Below are 16,365 nucleotides of genomic sequence, written 5' to 3' on the forward strand. Positions count from 1 at the left end.
ATGTCACGGATTAGATTTTAATATCACTGCTTAGATTTGAATGTCTCGGGTTAGATTTTAATGTCACGGATTAGATTTTAATATCACTGCTTAGATTTCAATGTCACGGGTTAGATTTTAATGTCACGGATTAGATTTTAATATCACTGCTTAGATTTCAATGTCACGGGTTAGATTTTAATGTCATAGCATAGATTTTACTATCACTGCTTAGATTTTAATGTCACGGTTAGAATTTAATGTCAAAGCTTCGATTGTAATGTCACTGGTTAGATTTTAATATAACTGTTTAGATTTCAATGTCACGGGTTAGTTTTTAATGTCACAGCATAGATTTTACTATCACTGTTTAGATTTTAATGTCACGCGTTAGATTTTAATGTCAAAGCTTAGATTTTAATGTCACTGGTTAGATTTTAATATAACTGCTAATATTTTAATATCACGGGTTAGATTTCAATGTCACTGCTTAGATTTTAATGTCACCGTCTAGACTGTAATATCACTCCTTAGATTTTAATGTTACTGCTTAGATTTTAATATCACTACGTAGAATTTAATGTCAAAGCTTAGATTTTAATGTCACTGGTTAGATTTTAATATAACTGTTTAGATTTTAATGTCACGGGTTAGATTTTAATGTTACGGGTTAGATTTTAATATCACTACGTAGAATTTAATGTCAAAGCTTAGATTTTAATGTCACTGGTTAGATTTTAATATAACTGCTTAGGCTTAGATTTTAATGTCACGGGTTAGATTTTAATGTCACAGATTAGATTGGAAAGTCACTGCTAAGATTTTAATGTCACTACTAAGATTTTAATGCCACGGGTTAGATTTTAATGTCATTGCTTAGATTTTAATGTCACTGCTTAGTTTTTAATCTCACAGATTAGATTTTAATGTCACTGCTTAGATTGTAATGTCACGGGTTAGATTTTAATGTCACGGATTAGATTTTAATATCACTGCTTAGATTTCAATGTCACGGGTTAGATTTTAATGTTACGGATTAGATTTTAATGTCACTGCTTAGATTTGAATGTCACTGCTTAGATTTTAATGTCACGGTTTAGATTTTAATGTCACTGCCTTGATTTTAATGTTACGGGATAGATTTTAATGTCACTGCTTAGATTTTAATGTCACTGCTTAGTTTTTAATCTCACAGATTAGATTTTAATGTCACTGCTTAGATTGTAATGTCACGGGTTAGATTTTCATGTCACGGATTAGATTTTAATATCACTGCTTAGATTTCAATGTCATGGGTTAGATTTTAATGTTACGGGTTAGATTTTAATGTCACTGCTTAGATTTGAATGTCACTGCTTAGATTTTAATGTCACGGTTTAGATTTTAATGTCACTGCCTTGATTTTAATGTTACGGGATAGATTTTAATGTCACTGCTTAGATTTCAATGTCACTGTTCAGATTTTAATGTCACGGCTTAGATTTGAATGTCACTGCTTAGATTTTAATGTCACTGCTTAGATTTGAATGTCACTGCTTAGATTGTATTGTCACTGGTTAGATTTTAATGCCGCGGGTTAGATTGTAATGTCACTGATTAGATTTTAATGTCACGGGTTAGATTGTAATGTCACTGATTAGATTTTAATGTCACTGCTTAGATTTGAATGTCACTGCTTAGATTTGAATGTCACTGCTTAGATTTTAATGTCACAGGTTAGATTTTAATGTTACGGGTTAGATTTTAATGTCACTGCTTAGATTTGAATGTCAAGGGTTTGATTTTAATGTCACTGCTTAGATTTTAATGTAACTGCTTAGACTTGAATGTCACTGCTTAGATTTGAATGTCACTGTTTAGATTTGAATGTCACTGTTTAGATTTTAATGTCACTGCTTAGATCTGAATGTCACTGCTTAGATTTGAATGTCACTGCTTAGATTTGAATGTCACTGTTTAGATTTTAATGTCACTGCTTAGATTGTAATGTCACTGCTTAGATTGTAATGTCACGGGTTTGATTTTAATGTCATTGCTTAGATTTGGATGTCACTGCTTAGATTGTAATGTTACGGGTTAGATTTTAATGTCACTGCTTAGATTTGAATGTCACTGCTCAGATTGTAATGTCACGGGTTTGATTTTAATGTCACGGATTAGATTTTAATATCACTGCTTAGATTTCAATGTCACGGGTTAGATTTTAATGTTACGGGTTAGATTTTAATGTCACTGCTTAGATTTGAATGTCACTGCTTAGATTGTAATGTCACGGGTTAGATTTTAATGTCACGGTTTAGATTTTAATGTCACGGACGAGATTTTAATATCACTGCTTAGATTTGAATGTCACGGGTTAGATTTTAATGTCACGGATTAGATTTTAATATCACTGCTTAGATTTCAATTTCACGGGTTAGATTTTAATGTCACGGATTATGTTTTAATATCACTGCTTGGATTTCAATGTCACGAGTTAGATTTTAATGTCACTGCTTAGATTTCAATGTCACGAGTTAGATTTTAATGTCACTGCTTAGATTTGAATGTCACGGGTTAGATTTTAATGTCACGGTTTAGATTTTAATGTCACTGCCTTGATTTTAATGTCACGGGTTAGATTGTAATGTCACTGATTACATTTTAATGTCACTGCTTAGATTTGAATGTCACTGCTTAGATTTTAATGTCACTGATTAGATTTTAATGTCACTGCTTAGATTTGAATGTCACTGCTTAGATTTTAATGTCACGGGTTAGATTTTAATGTCACTGCTTAGATTTGAATGTCACTGCTTAGATTTTAATGTCACGGGTTAGATTTCAATGTCACTGCTTAGATTTGAATGTCACTGCTTAGATTGTATTGTCACTGGTTAGATTTTAATGTCACTGCTTAGATTTTAATGTCACTGCTTAGATTTTAATGTCACTGGTAAGATTTTAATCTCACTGGTAAGATGTTAATGTCACTGCTTAGATTTTAATGTCACGGGTTAGATTTTAATGTCACGGGTTAGATTTTAATGTCACTGCCTTGATTTTAATGTTACGGGATAGATTTTAATGTCACTGCTTAGATTTCAATGTCACTGTTCAGACTTTAATGTCACGGCTTAGATTTGAATGTCACTGCTTAGATTTTAATGTCACTGCTTAGATTTGAATGTCACTGCTTAGATTGTATTGTCACTGGTTAGATTTTAATGCCGCGGGTTAGATTGTAATGTCACTGATTAGATTTTAATGTCACGGGTTAGATTGTAATGTCACTGATTAGATTTTAATGTCACTGCTTAGATTTGAATGTCACTGCTTAGATTTGAATGTCACTGCTTAGATTTGAATGTCACAGGTTAAATTTTAATGTTACGGGTTAGATTTTAATGTCACTGCTTAGATTTGAATGTCAAGGGTTTGATTTTAATGTCACTGCTTAGATTTTAATGTAACTGCTTAGATTTGAATGTCACTGCTTAGATTTGAATGTCACTGTTTAGATTTGAATGTCACTGTTTAGATTTTAATGTCACTGCTTAGATCTGAATGTCACTGCTTAGATTTGAATGTCACTGCTTAGATTTGAATGTCACTGTTTAGATTTGAATGTCACTGTTTAGATTTTAATGTCACTGCTTAGATTGTAATGTCACTGCTTAGATTGTAATGTCACGGGTTTGATTTTAATATCATTGCTTAGATTTGGATGTCACTGCTTAGATTGTAATGTTACGGGTTAGATTTTAATGTCACTGCTTAGATTTGAATGTCACTGCTCAGATTGTAATGTCATGGGTTTGATTTTAATGTCACGGATTAGATTTTAATATCACTGCTTAGATTTCAATGTCACGGGTTAGATTTTAATGTTACGGGTTAGATTTTAATGTCACTGCTTAGATTTGAATGTCACTGCTTAGATTGTAATGTCACGGGTTAGATTTTAATGTCACGGTTTAGATTTTAATGTCACGGACGAGATTTTAATATCACTGCTTAGATTTGAATGTCACGGGTTAGATTTTAATGTCACGGATTAGATTTTAATATCACTGCTTAGATTTCAATTTCACGGGTTAGATTTTAATGTCACGGATTATGTTTCAATATCACTGCTTGGATTTCAATGTCACGAGTTAGATTTTAATGTCACTGCTTAGATTTCAATGTCACGAGTTAGATTTTAATGTCACTGCTTAGATTTGAATGTCACTGCCTTGATTTTAATGTCACGGGTTAGATTGTAATGTCACTGATTACATTTTAATGTCACTGCTTAGATTTTAATGTCACTGCTTAGATTTTAATGTCACTGATTAGATTTTAATGTCACTGCTTAGATTTGAATGTCACTGCTTAGATTTTAATGTCACGGGTTAGATTTTAATGTCACTGCTTAGATTTGAATGTCACTGCTTAGATTTTAATGTCACGGGTTAGATTTCAATGTCACTGCTTAGATTTGAATGTCACTGCTTAGATTGTATTGTCACTGGTTAGATTTTAATGTCACTGCTTAGATTTTAATGTCACTGCTTAGATTTTAATGTCACTGGTAAGATTTTAATCTCACTGGTAAGATGTTAATGTCACTGCTTAGATTTTAATGTCACGGGTTAGATTTTAATGTCACGGGTTAGATTTTAATGTCACAGATTAGATTGGAAAGTCACGGCATAGATTTTCATGTCACTACTAACATTTTAATGCCACGGGTTAGATTGTAATGTCATTGCTTTGATTTTCATGTCAATGCTTTGATTTTAATGTCAGGGGTTAGATTTTAATGTCACAGATTAGATTGGAATGTCACTGCTTAGATTTTAGTGTCAGTGCTTAGATTTTGATGTCACTGCTTAGATTCTAATGTCATGCATTAGATTTTAATGCCACTGCTTAGATTTCAATGTCACTGTTTAGATTATAATGTCACTGCTTAGATTTTAATGTCGCGGGTTAGATTGTATTGTAACTGGTTAGATTTTAATGTCACTGCTTAGATTGTAATGTCACGGGTTAGATTTTAATGTCACTGGTAAGATTGTAATGTCACTGCTTAGATTTTAATCTCACTGACTAGATTTTAATGTCACTGCTTAGATTTTGTTGTCACTGTTTAGATTTTAATGTCACTGCTTAGATGTTAATGCCAATGCTTAGATTTTAATGTCATGGGTACAGATTTTAATGTCACGGGTTGGATTTTAATGTTGCGGGTTAGATTTTAATGTCACGGGTTAGATTTTAATGTCACTGCTTAGATTTTGTTGTCACTGTTTAGATTTTAATGTCACTGCTTAGATGTTAATCCCAATGCTTAGATGTTAATGCCAATGCTTAGATTTTAATGTCACGGGTTAGATTTTAATGTCATTGCTTTAATTGTAATATCACTGCTTAGATTTTGTTGTCACTGCTTAGATTTTAATTTCACGGATAAGATTTTAATATCACTGCTTAGATTTCAATGTCACTGTTTAGATTTTAATGTCACGGGTTAGATTTTATGTTACGGGTTAGATTTTAATGTCACGGGTTTGAATTTAGTGTCATTGGTTAGATTTTAATGTCGCGGTTTAGATTTAAATGTCACTGCTTTGATTTTAATGTCACTGTTTAGATGTTGATGTCACTGTTTAAATTGTAACGTCAATGCTTAGATTTCAATGTCAAGGGTTAGATTTGAATGTCACTGCTTATATTTTAATGTCGCGGGTTAGATTTTAGTGTCACTGCTTAGATTGTAATGTCACTGCTTAGATTTCAATGTCACTGTTTAGATTATAATGTCACTGCTTAGATTTTAATGTCGCGGGTTAGATTTTAATGTCACTGCTTTAATTTTAATGTCACTGTTTAGATTTTAACGTCACTGCTTAGATTGTATTGTCACTGGTTAGATTTTAATGTCACTGCTTAGATTGTATTGTCACTGGTTAGATTTTAATGTCACTGCTTAGATTTTAATTAGATTTTAATCTCACTGGTAAGATTTTAATGTCACGGGTTAGATTTTAATGTCACGGGTTAGATTGTAATGTCACTGCTTAGATTTTAATGTCACGGGTTAGATTTTAATGTCACTGCTTAGATTTTAATCTCACTGGTAAGATTTTAATGTCACGGGTTAGATTTTAATGTCACGGGTTAGATTTTAATGTCACTGCTTAGATTTTGATGTCACTGCTTAGATTTTAATGTCACTGCTTAGATGTTAATGCCAATGCTTAAATTTTAATGTCACTGCTTAGATGTTAATGCCAATGCTTAGATTTTAATGTCACGGGTTAGATTTTAATGTTACGGGTTAGATTTTAATGTCACGGGTTAGATTTTAGTGTCACGGTTTAGATTTTAATGTCACGGGTTAGATTTTAATGTTACGGGTTAGATTTTAATGTCACGGGTTAGATTTAAATGTCACTGCTTTGATTTTAATGTCACTGTTTAGATGTTGATGTCACTGCTTAGATTATAACGTCAATACTTAAATTTCAATGTCACGGGTTAGATTGTAATGTCACTGGTAAGACTTTAATGTCAATGCTTAGATTTCAATGTCACGGGTTAGATTGTAATGTCACTGGTAAGACTTTAATGTCAATGCTTAGATTTTAATGTCACGTGTTAGATTTTAATGTCACAGATTAGATTGGAAAGTCACTTCTTAGATTTTAATGTCGCTACTAAGATTTTAATGCCACGGGTTAGATTTTAATGTCACTGCTTAGATTTTGATGTCACTGCTTAGATTGTAATGTCACGGGTTAGATTTTAATGTCACTGGTAAGATTGTAATGTCACTGCTTAGATTTTAATCTCACTGACTAGATTTTAATGTCACTGCTTAGATTTTGTTGTCACTGTTTAGATTTTAATGTCACTGCTTAGATGTTAATGCCAATGCTTAGATTTTAATGTCATGGGTACAGATTTTAATGTCACGGGTTGGATTTTAATGTTGCGGGTTAGATTTTAATGTCACGGGTTAGATTTTAATGTCACTGCTTAGATTTTGTTGTCACTGTTTAGATTTTAATGTCACTGCTTAGATGTTAATCCCAATGCTTAGATGTTAATGCCAATGCTTAGATTTTAATGTCACGGGTTAGATTTTAATGTCATTGCTTTAATTGTAATATCACTGCTTAGATTTTGTTGTCACTGCTTAGATTTTAATTTCACGGATAAGATTTTAATATCACTGCTTAGATTTCAATGTCACTGTTTAGATTTTAATGTCACGGGTTAGATTTTATGTTACGGGTTAGATTTTAATGTCACGGGTTTGAATTTAGTGTCATTGGTTAGATTTTAATGTCGCGGTTTAGATTTAAATGTCACTGCTTTGATTTTAATGTCACTGTTTAGATGTTGATGTCACTGTTTAAATTGTAACGTCAATGCTTAGATTTCAATGTCAAGGGTTAGATTTGAATGTCACTGCTTATATTTTAATGTCGCGGGTTAGATTTTAGTGTCACTGCTTAGATTGTAATGTCACTGCTTAGATTTCAATGTCACTGTTTAGATTATAATGTCACTGCTTAGATTTTAATGTCGCGGGTTAGATTTTAATGTCACTGCTTTAATTTTAATGTCACTGTTTAGATTTTAACGTCACTGCTTAGATTGTATTGTCACTGGTTAGATTTTAATGTCACTGCTTAGATTGTATTGTCACTGGTTAGATTTTAATGTCACTGCTTAGATTTTAATTAGATTTTAATCTCACTGGTAAGATTTTAATGTCACGGGTTAGATTTTAATGTCACGGGTTAGATTGTAATGTCACTGCTTAGATTTTAATGTCACGGGTTAGATTTTAATGTCACTGCTTAGATTTTAATCTCACTGGTAAGATTTTAATGTCACGGGTTAGATTTTAATGTCACGGGTTAGATTTTAATGTCACTGCTTAGATTTTGATGTCACTGCTTAGATTTTAATGTCACTGCTTAGATGTTAATGCCAATGCTTAAATTTTAATGTCACTGCTTAGATGTTAATGCCAATGCTTAGATTTTAATGTCACGGGTTAGATTTTAATGTTACGGGTTAGATTTTAATGTCACGGGTTAGATTTTAGTGTCACGGTTTAGATTTTAATGTCACGGGTTAGATTTTAATGTTACGGGTTAGATTTTAATGTCACGGGTTAGATTTAAATGTCACTGCTTTGATTTTAATGTCACTGTTTAGATGTTGATGTCACTGCTTAGATTATAACGTCAATACTTAAATTTCAATGTCACGGGTTAGATTGTAATGTCACTGGTAAGACTTTAATGTCAATGCTTAGATTTCAATGTCACGGGTTAGATTGTAATGTCACTGGTAAGACTTTAATGTCAATGCTTAGATTTTAATGTCACGTGTTAGATTTTAATGTCACAGATTAGATTGGAAAGTCACTTCTTAGATTTTAATGTCGCTACTAAGATTTTAATGCCACGGGTTAGATTTTAATGTCACTGCTTAGATTTTGATGTCACTGCTTAGATTTTAATGTCATGGATTAGATTTTAATGACACTGCTTAGATTTTAATGTCATTGCTTAGATTTTAATGTCACTGTCTTAGATTTTGATGTCACTGCTTAGATTTTAATCTCACGGATTAGATTTTAATAACACTGCTTAGATTGTAATGTCACGGGTTAGATTTTAATGTCATTGCTTAGCTTGTAATATCACTGCTTAGATTTTAATATCACTGCTTAGATTTCAATGTCACTGTTTAGATTTTAATGTCACGGGTTAGATTTTAATGTTACGGGTTAGATTTTAATGTCACGGGTTTGATTTTAGTGTCACTGTTTAGATGTTGATATCACTGTTTAAATTGTAACATCAATGCTTAGATTTCAATGTCATGGGTTAGATTTTAATGTCACTGTTTATATTTTAATGTCGCGAGTTAGATTTTAATGTCACTGCTTAGATTGTAATGTCACGGGTTAGATTTTCATGTCACGGGTTAGATTTTAATGTCACGGGTTAGATTTTAATGTCACAGATTAGATTGGAAAGTCACTGCTTAGATTTTAGTGTCAGTGCTTAGATTTTGATGTCACTGCTTAGATTTTAATGTCGCGGATCAGATTTAAATGTCACTGCTTTGATTTTAATATCACTGCTTAGATTTTAATGTCACGGGTTAGATTATAATGTCACTGCTTTGATTTTAATATCGCTGCTTAGATTTTAATGTCACGGGTTACATTTTAATGTCACTGCTTAGATTTTAATGTCACTGCTTAGATTTCAATGTCACTGTTTAGATTATAATGTCACTGCTTAGATTTTAATGTCACGGGTTAGATTTTAATGTCACTGCTTAGATTTGAATGTCACTGCTTAGATTTTAATGTCACTGATTAGATTTTAATGTCACTGCTTAGATTTGAATGTCACTGCTTAGATTTTAATGTCACGGGTTAGATTTTAATGTCACTGCTTAGATTTGAATGTCACTGCTTAGATTTTAATGTCACGGGTTAGATTTTAATGTCACTGCTTAGATTTGAATGTCACTGCTTAGATTGTATTGTCACTGGTTAGATTTTAATGTCACTGCTTAGATTTTAATGTCACTGCTTAGATTTTAATGTCACTGGTAAGATTTTAATCTCACTGGTAATATGTTAATGTCACTGCTTAGATTTTAATGTCACGGGTTAGATTTTAATGTCACGGGTTAGATTTTAATGTCACAGATTAGATTGGAAAGTCACGGCATAGATTTTCATGTCACTACTAACATTTTAATGCCACGGGTTAGATTGTAATGTCATTGCTTTGATTTTCATGTCAATGCTTTGATTTTAATGTCAGGGGTTAGATTTTAATGTCACAGATTAGATTGGAATGTCACTGCTTAGATTTTAGTGTCAGTGCTTAGATTTTGATGTCACTGCTTAGATTTTAATGTCGCGGATCAGATTTAAATGTCACTGCTTTGATTTTAATATCACTGCTTAGATTTTAATGTCACGGGTTAGATTATAATGTCACTGCTTTGATTTTAATATCGCTGCTTAGATTTTAATGTCACGGGTTAGATTTTAATGTCACTGCTTAGATTTTAATGTCACTGCTTAGATTTCAATGTCACTGTTTAGATTATAATGTCACTGCTTAGATTTTAATGTCACGGGTTAGATTTTAATGTCACTGCTTAGATTTGAATGTCACTGCTTAGATTGTATTGTCACTGGTTAGATTTTAATGTCACTGCTTAGATTTTAATGTCACTGCTTAGATTTTAATGTCACTGGTAAGATTTCAATCTCACTGGTAAGATTGTAATGTCACTGCTGAGATGTTAATGTCACTGCTTAGATTTTGATGTCACTGCTTAGCTTTTAATCTCACTGACTAGATTTTAATGTCACTGCTTAGATGTTAATGCCAATGCTTAGATTTTAATGTCATGGGTACAGATTTTAATGTCACGGGTTGGATTTTAATGTTACCTGTTAGATTTTAATGTCACGGGATAGATTTTAATGTCGCGGGTTAGATTTTAATGTCATTGCTTTAATTGTAATATCACTGCTTAGATTTTGTTGTCACTGCTTAGATTTTAATTTCACGGATAAGATTTTAATATCACTGCTTAGATTTCAATGTCACTGTTTAGATTTTAATGTCACGGGTTAGATTTTATGTTACGGGTTAGATTTTATGTCACGGGTTTGAATTTAGTGTCATTGGTTAGATTTTAATGTCGCGGTTTAGATTTAAATGTCACTGCTTTGATTTTAATGTCACTGTTTAGATGTTGATGTCACTGTTTAAATTGTAACGTCAATGCTTAGATTTCAATGTCATGGGTTAGATTTGAATGTCACTGCTTATATTTTAACGTCGCGGGTTAGATTTTAGTGTCACTGCTTAGATTGTAACGTCACTGGTAAGATGTTAATGTCACTGCTTAGATTTTAATGTCATGGGTTAGATTTTAATGTCACGGGTTAGATTTTAATGTCACAGATTAGATTGGAAAGTCACGGCATAGATTTTCATGTCACTACTAACATTTTAATGCCACGGGTTAGATTGTAATGTCATTGCTTTGATTTTCATGTCAATGCTTTGATTTTAATGTCAGGGGTTAGATTTTAATGTCACAGATTAGATTGGAATGTCACTGCTTAGATTTTAGTGTCAGTGCTTAGATTTTGATGTCACTGCTTAGATTCTATTGTCATGCATTAGATTTTAATGTCACTGCTTAGATTTCAATGTCACTGTTTAGATTATAATGTCACTGCTTAGATTTTAATGTCGCGGGTTAGATTTTAATGTCACTGCTTTAATTTTAATGTCACTGCTTAGATTTTAACGTCATTGCTTAGATTTTAATGTCACTGCTTAGATTGTATTGTAACTGGTTAGATTTTAATGTCACTGGTAAGATTGTAATGTCACTGCTTAGATTTTAATCTCACTGACTAGATTTTAATGTCACTGCTTAGATTTTGTTGTCACTGTTTAGATTTTAATGTCACTGCTTAGATGTTAATGCCAATGCTTAGATTTTAATGTCATGGGTACAGATTTTAATGTCACGGGTTGGATTTTAATGTTGCGGGTTAGATTTTAATGTCACGGGTTAGATTTTAATGTCACTGCTTAGATTTTGTTGTCACTGTTTAGATTTTAATGTCACTGCTTAGATGTTAATGCCAATGCTTAGATGTTAATGCCAATGCTTAGATTTTAATGTCACGGGTTAGATTTTAATGACACTGCTTAGATTTCAATGTCACTGTTTAGATTATAATGTCACTGCTTAGATTTTAATGTCGCGGGTTAGATTTTAATGTCACTGCTTTAATTTTAATGTCACTGTTTAGATTTTAACGTCACTGCTTAGATTGTATTGTCACTGGTTAGATTTTAATGTCACTGCTTAGATTGTATTGTCACTGGTTAGATTTTAATGTCACTGCTTAGATTTTAATTAGATTTTAATCTCACTGGTAAGATTTTAATGTCACGGGTTAGATTTTAATGTCACGGGTTAGATTTTAATGTCACTGCTTAGATTTTAATGTCACGGGTTAGATTTTAATGTCACTGCTTAGATTTTAATCTCACTGGTAAGATTTTAATGTCACGGGTTAGATTTTAATGTCACGGGTTAGATTTTAATGTCACGGGTTAGATTTTAATGTCACTGCTTAGATTTTGATGTCACTGCTTAGATTTTAATGTCACTGCTTAGATGTTAATGCCAATGCTTAGATTTTAATGTCACTGCTTAGATGTTAATGCCAATGCTTAGATTTTAATGTCACGGGTTAGATTTTAATGTTACGGGTTAGATTTTAATGTCACGGGTTAGATTTTAGTGTCACGGTTTAGATTTTAATGTCACGGGTTAGATTTTAATGTTACGGGTTAGATTTTAATGTCACGGGTTAGATTTTAATGTTACGGGTTATATTTTAATGTCACGGGTTTGAATTTAGTGTCATTGGTTAGATTTTAATGTCGCGGTTTAGATTTAAATGTCACTGCTTTGATTTTAATGTCACTGTTTAGATGTTGATGTCACTGTTTAAATTGTAACGTCAATGCTTAGATTTCAATGTCATGGGTTAGATTTGAATGTCACTGCTTATATTTTAATGTCGCGGGTTAGATTTTAGTGTCACTGCTTAGATTGTAATGTCACTGGTAAGATGTTAATGTCACTGCTTAGATTTTAATGTCACGGGTTAGATTTTAATGTCACGGGTTAGATTTTAATGTCACAGATTAGATTGGAAAGTCACGGCATATATTTTCATGTCACTACTAACATTTTAATGCCACGGGTTAGATTGTAATGTCATTGCTTTGATTTTCATGTCAATGCTTTTATTTTTAATGCCAATGCTTAGATTTTAATGTCATGGGTACAGATTTTAATGTCACGGGTTGGATTTTAATGTTGCGGGTTAGATTTTAATGTCACGGGTTAGATTTTAATGTCACTGCTTAGATTTTGTTGTCACTGTTTAGATTTTAATGTCACTGCTTAGATGTTAATGCCAATGCTTAGATGTTAATGCCAATGCTTAGATTTTAATGTCACGGGTTAGATTTTAATGTCACTGCTTAGATTTCAATGTCACTGTTTAGATTATAATGTCACTGCTTAGATTTTAATGTCGCGGGTTAGATTTTAATGTCACTGCTTTAATTTTAATGTCACTGTTTAGATTTTAACGTCACTGCTTAGATTGTATTGTCACTGGTTAGATTTTAATGTCACTGCTTAGATTGTATTGTCACTGGTTAGATTTTAATGTCACTGCTTAGATTTTAATTAGATTTTAATCTCACTGGTAAGATTTTAATGTCACGGGTTAGATTTTAATGTCACGGGTTAGATTTTAATGTCACTGCTTAGATTTTAATGTCACGGGTTAGATTTTAATGTCACTGCTTAGATTTTAATCTCACTGGTAAGATTTTAATGTCACGGGTTAGATTTTAATGTCACGAGTTAGATTTTAATGTCACTGCTTAGATTTTGATGTCACTGCTTAGATTTTAATGTCACTGCTTAGATGTTAATGCCAATGCTTAGATTTTAATGTCACTGCTTAGATGTTAATGCCAATGCTTAGATTTTAATGTCACGGGTTAGATTTTAATGTTACGGGTTAGATTTTAATGTCACGGGTTAGATTTTAGTGTCACGGTTTAGATTTTAATGTCACGGGTTAGATTTTAATGTTACGGGTTAGATTTTAATGTCACGGGTTAGATTTTAATGTTACGGGTTATATTTTAATGTCACGGGTTTGAATTTAGTGTCATTGGTTAGATTTTAATGTCGCGGTTTAGATTTAAATGTCACTGCTTTGATTTTAATGTCACTGTTTAGATGTTGATGTCACTGTTTAAATTGTAACGTCAATGCTTAGATTTCAATGTCATGGGTTAGATTTGAATGTCACTGCTTATATTTTAATGTCGCGGGTTAGATTTTAGTGTCACTGCTTAGATTGTAATGTCACTGGTAAGATGTTAATGTCACTGCTTAGATTTTAATGTCACGGGTTAGATTTTAATGTCACGGGTTAGATTTTAATGTCACAGATTAGATTGGAAAGTCACGGCATATATTTTCATGTCACTACTAACATTTTAATGCCACGGGTTAGATTGTAATGTCATTGCTTTGATTTTCATGTCAATTCTTTTATTTTTAATGTCAGGGGTTAGATTTTAATGTCACAGATTAGATTGGAATGTCACTGCTTAGATTTTAGTGTCAGTGCTTAGATTTTGATGTCACTGCTTAGATTCTAATGTCATGCATTAGATTTTAATGTCACTGCTTAGATTTCAATGTCACTGTTTAGATTATAATGTCACTGCTTAGATTTTAATGTCGCGGGTTAGATTTTAATGTCACTGCTTTAATTTTAATGTCACTGCTTAGATTTTAACGTCATTGCTTAGATTTTAATGTCACTGCTTAGATTGTATTGTAACTGGTTAGATTTTAATGTCACTGCTTAGATTGTAATGTCACGGGTTAGATTTCAATGTCACTGGTAAGATTGTAATGTCACTGCTTAGATTTTAATCTCACTGACTAGATTTTAATGTCACTGCTTAGATTTTGTTGTCACTGTTTAGATTTTAATGTCACTGCTTAGATGTTAATGCCAATGCTTAGATTTTAATGTCATGGGTAGAGATTTTAATGTCACGGGTTGGATTTTAATGTTGCGGGATAGATTTTAATGTCACGGGTTAGATTTTAATGTCACTGCTTAGATTTTGTTGTCACTGTTTAGATTTTAATGTCACTGCTTAGATGTTAATGCCAATGCTTAGATGTTAATGCCAATGCTTAGATTTTAATGTCACGGGTTAGATTTTAATGTCACTGCTTAGATTTCAATGTCACTGTTTAGATTATAATGTCACTGCTTAGATTTTAATGTCGCGGGTTAGATTTTAATGTCACTGCTTTAATTTTAATGTCACTGTTTAGATTTTAACGTCACTGCTTAGATTGTATTGTCACTGGTTAGATTTTAATGTCACTGCTTAGATTGTATTGTCACTGGTTAGATTTTAATGTCACTGCTTAGATTTTAATTAGATTTTAATCTCACTGGTAAGATTTTAATGTCACGGGTTAGATTTTAATGTCACGGGTTAGATTTTAATGTCACTGCTTAGATTTTAATGTCACGGGTTAGATTTTAATGTCACTGCTTAGATATTAATCTCACTGGTAAGATTTTAATGTCACGGGTTAGATTTTAATGTCACGGGTTAGATTTTAATCTCACTGCTTAGATTTTGATGTCACTGCTTAGATTTTAATGTCACTGCTTAGATGTTAATGCCAATGCTTAGATTTTAATGTCACTGCTTAGATGTTAATGCCAATGCTTAGATTTTAATGTCACGGGTTAGATTTTAATGTTACGGGTTAGATTTTAATGTCACGGGTTAGATTTTAGTGTCACGGTTTAGATTTTAATGTCACGGGTTAGATTTTAATGTTACGGGTTAGATTTTAATGTCACGGGTTAGATTTTAATGTTACGGGTTATATTTTAATGTCAAGTGTTTGATTTTAGTGTCATTGGTTAGATTTTAATGTCGCGGATTAGATTTAAATGTCACTGCTTTGATTTTAATGTCACTGTTTAGATGTTGATGTCACTGCTTAGATTATAACGTCAATACTTAAATTTCAATGTCACGGGTTAGATTGTAATGTCACTGGTAAGACTTTAATGTCAATGCTTAGATTTCAATGTCATGGGTTAGATTGTAATGTCACTGGTAAGACTTTAATGTCAATGCTTAGATTTTAATGTCACGTGTTAGATTTTAATGTCACAGATTAGATTGGAAAGTCACTTCTTAGATTTTAATGTCGCTACTAAGATTTTAATGCCACGGGTTAGATTTTAATGTTACTGCTTAGATTTTGATGTCACTGCTTAGATTTTAATGTCATGGATTAGATTTTAATGACACTGCTTAGATTTTAATGTCATTGCTTAGATTTTAATGTCACTGCCTTAGATTTTGATGTCACTGCTTAGATTTTAATCTCACGGATTAGATTTTAATATCACTGCTTAGATTGTAATGTCACGGGTTAGATTTTAATGTCATTGCTTAGCTTGTAATATCACTGCTTAGATTTTAATATCACTGCTTAGATTTCAATGTCACTGTTTAGATTTTAATGTCACGGGTTAGATTTTAATGTTACGGGTTAGATTTTAATGTCACGGGTTTGATTTTAGTGTCACTGTTTAGATGTTGATATCACTGTTTAAATTGTAACATCAATGCTTAGATTTCAATATCATGGGTTAGATTTTAATGTCACTGTTTATATTTT

Source organism: Saccoglossus kowalevskii, chromosome 4, assembly GCF_978046115.1.
Source record: "Saccoglossus kowalevskii chromosome 4, keSacKowa6.1, whole genome shotgun sequence".
Taxonomy (NCBI): domain Eukaryota; kingdom Metazoa; phylum Hemichordata; class Enteropneusta; family Harrimaniidae; genus Saccoglossus; species Saccoglossus kowalevskii.